The sequence below is a fragment of the Phalaenopsis equestris genome, unplaced genomic scaffold (assembly GCF_001263595.1).
Source record: "Phalaenopsis equestris unplaced genomic scaffold, ASM126359v1 Scaffold000165, whole genome shotgun sequence".
NCBI classification, from domain to species: Eukaryota; Viridiplantae; Streptophyta; class Magnoliopsida; order Asparagales; family Orchidaceae; genus Phalaenopsis; species Phalaenopsis equestris.
In genome coordinates this window covers 35,762-39,619 of record NW_018164607.1, presented here as the reverse complement: position 1 = coordinate 39,619, position 3,858 = coordinate 35,762, and positions in this window count along the sequence as shown.

The window sequence follows — 3,858 nt, the reverse complement described above, 5'->3', positions numbered from 1 at the left end:
ATCAAAACCTAAAACTATAAATCAAATTGCGTGTTTTAGTCTGTCACTCTAAAGTTCTTTAATTACAAACATTTCAAAGTTTATTTCTATATTTATTTGCACTCAATCATATGAATTACATTCTCATCCATACAATTTCATGTGATTCTCACCATTTGTTGACTGAGACAATACCATCTCGGATCTTACATGTTCTCAATACATGTATTAACATCTTAATTAATCAAATCAAAATGTAAATGAAGTACAATATTTAAAATCATCACGACTTCTTTCAACATTAAAGACTAATACTTCACACAACTTCCATCCAATACTTAACCACTTATCATTTAAGAAAAAAAATAAAGAAAATAACTCAGAATTCATGGAGAAAACATAACCACACTTAAGTTTGAAAGTAGAAATCATGCAAACAAACAAGAAGTCTAAATTAAAACCAAAGATAAAAACTTATATCAAATCTTCTCCACCAAAGTCTTGAAGTTCTTTTGAATCTCTTCTTTCACTTGCAATACAAGCTACAACTTAAAATAAAAAGAAAAGTTGCAGCGGCGGCATGTGAAATGGAATTTGTGATCTAAGGATGATGGCTCCTCATCCCCTCAATCCAAGTCTTCTTTAATAATTTTCCCAAAGGTGTCTTGGTGTCTCTTTAAAATGTGTCAACATTCAATGAATCTTCTAGAAGTTGCCTCCTTTCAAAAGCCAATTGAATGAATTTTCATGTCCATTAACTATTTCCCACGTTTTCAGCAAGGGTTGTTTCAAACACCTCTTCAAAAATTCATCCAAATTCATTAAATCATCAAGTAACTACTTCTGGTGTTTAAGTGTGAGGTACTGAGCGCTTAGATACCTCAGTTCAATTTCACATTTTCTTCATTTTTGCTCCAAATTTGATCTTTTTTCACTCATTTAACCATTTTTCATCCATTTAATTGTGCCCTAAAGAAAAACACACAAATACCTTTCATTAAAGCGTAATATCTCAAAAATAGGTATACAAATGTGTACATAAAATCTATATATTTTAATCTATATATTTTAGGTGTATCACTGTGCATCAAATGAAAACAACCAACCATGACACCAAGATTGTTCGGTTGCACATCAGTTGAAAATAGCTAACTACGACACCAAGATCGCCTAACTGAGCATTTAATACAACAAACTATCACTCTACAGCGTGAAACTCTGCTAGGGACCAACCTTATTGTCGAGGCAAAAAAAATAAAATTAAAAATTGAGGGATAGGCAACATGTGAACCAAAAGTACTAAAGGAGCATATGAATCTCATAAATATCATAGTTACAAAATCTTTGCATCAACAAATGACCATAAGTCCAAAGTACATACAAGGGGGTACATGTCAAAAAGAGAAAAAGCTGGTAGAATATAGTTTTAAATCTGGAAGGCTGACTAGAGGAAACCTCCTCTCCATCAGCACTCGAATCATCCTCAGGATGACCCTTCAGAACTAGAATATAGAGTGACAAACTCTCAGAGGTCGGTATATTTGGGATCAACCAAGCTCGACAAAACAAAATGGTCAATCGATGACAAAATCCCAATACAGAGTTGCTTTTTCGATAGACCCACCTGCCTAGATTGAGATAGAAGCAGTGAAAAGAACTCGTCCTCAGTCTTCATATTCGACATCTGCTCCATTAGACGATGATTCTCCGCCGCAAGAAATGAAAGTGACTAGAAAGCTAAGGAGAGCTTCTCCAGTACCACGACAAGCTTCTTCTTAGCTTCCTCTGCCCAACCCTCAACCTCCTTTGCCAAATTAAATGAGGCCATGACATGCTCCACACCATCAACCCACTCACCCTAGACAAAGTCCAAGGCCATCGATTGGAGGTGAGAAGCCTCTCAATCCTTCAAAAGAAATTGATCAGTCCTCTTGAAGAGCTCAGACCGCTTCTATCCCCAGAAGGACTTCGTGAAGGCTGGCGAACAAGTAGATCCCAAAAGATCGAAGGGAAATGTTCTAGCAGCAAGGAACTTGAATACCAATATATCAATTGATCGATAGTGGTGAATCGACCGCTACCGCTACGAGAACTTAAAATTATCATCCCAGGAACTTGAGAAGGAATCAAACCCAAAGCAAAGCCTCTTTTTCACAGTGATGAAGAACGAGACTCCCACCCGGCGCCTGGACACAGAAGCAAAGTAGTCCTCATTCTCAACCTCCCTAAAAATTGAAGGGCGGCTGTCCCCAACCCTGACAGAAAGATGAAGGAATGAGATTCCCTTGTCAGGAAAAATAGCTCCTTCCCACCCGGCGCCTGGACACAGAAGCAAAGTAGTCCTCATTCTCAACCTCCCTAAAAATTGAAGGGCGGCTGTCCCCAACCCTGACAGAAAGATGAAGGAATGAGATTCCCTTGTCAGGAAAAATAGCTCCTTCCCACCCGGCGCCTGGACACAGAAGCAAAGTAGTCCTCATTCTCAACCTCCCTAAAAATTGAAGGGCGGCTGTCCCCAACCCTGACAGAAAGATGAAGGAATGAGATTCCCTTGTCAGGAAAAATAGCTCCTTCCCACCCGGCGCCTGGACACAGAAGCAAAGTAGTCCTCATTCTCAACCTCCCTAAAAATTGAAGGGCGGCTGTCCCCAACCCTGACAGAAAGATGAAGGAATGAGATTCCCTTGTCAGGAAAAATAGCTCCTTCCCACCCGGCGCCTGGACACAGAAGCAAAGTAGTCCTCATTCTCAACCTCCCTAAAAATTGAAGGGCGGCTGTCCCCAACCCTGACAGAAAGATGAAGGAATGAGATTCCCTTGTCAGGAAAAATAGCTCCTTCCCACCCGGCGCCTGGACACAGAAGCAAAGTAGTCCTCATTCTCAACCTCCCTAAAAATTGAAGGGCGGCTGTCCCCAACCCTGACAGAAAGATGAAGGAATGAGATTCCCTTGTCAGGAAAAATAGCTCCTTCCCACCCGGCGCCTGGACACAGAAGCAAAGTAGTCCTCATTCTCAACCTCCCTAAAAATTGAAGGGCGGCTGTCCCCAACCCTGACAGAAAGATGAAGGAATGAGATTCCCTTGTCAGGAAAAATAGCTCCTTCCCACCCGGCGCCTGGACACAGAAGCAAAGTAGTCCTCATTCTCAACCTCCCTAAAAATTGAAGGGCGGCTGTCCCCAACCCTGACAGAAAGATGAAGGAATGAGATTCCCTTGTCAGGAAAAATAGCTCCTTCCCACCCGGCGCCTGGACACAGAAGCAAAGTAGTCCTCATTCTCAACCTCCCTAAAAATTGAAGGGCGGCTGTCCCCAACCCTGACAGAAAGATGAAGGAATGAGATTCCCTTGTCAGGAAAAATAGCTCCTTCCCACCCGGCGCCTGGACACAGAAGCAAAGTAGTCCTCATTCTCAACCTCCCTAAAAATTGAAGGGCGGCTGTCCCCAACCCTGACAGAAAGATGAAGGAATGAGATTCCCTTGTCAGGAAAAATAGCTCCTTCCCACCCGGCGCCTGGACACAGAAGCAAAGTAGTCCTCATTCTCAACCTCCCTAAAAATTGAAGGGCGGCTGTCCCCAACCCTGACAGAAAGATGAAGGAATGAGATTCCCTTGTCAGGAAAAATAGCTCCTTCCCACCCGGCGCCTGGACACAGAAGCAAAGTAGTCCTCATTCTCAACCTCCCTAAAAATTGAAGGGCGGCTGTCCCCAACCCTGACAGAAAGATGAAGGAATGAGATTCCCTTGTCAGGAAAAATAGCTCCTTCCCACCCGGCGCCTGGACACAGAAGCAAAGTAGTCCTCATTCTCAACCTCCCTAAAAATTGAAGGGCGGCTGTCCCCAACCCTGACAGAAAGATGAAGGAATGAGATTC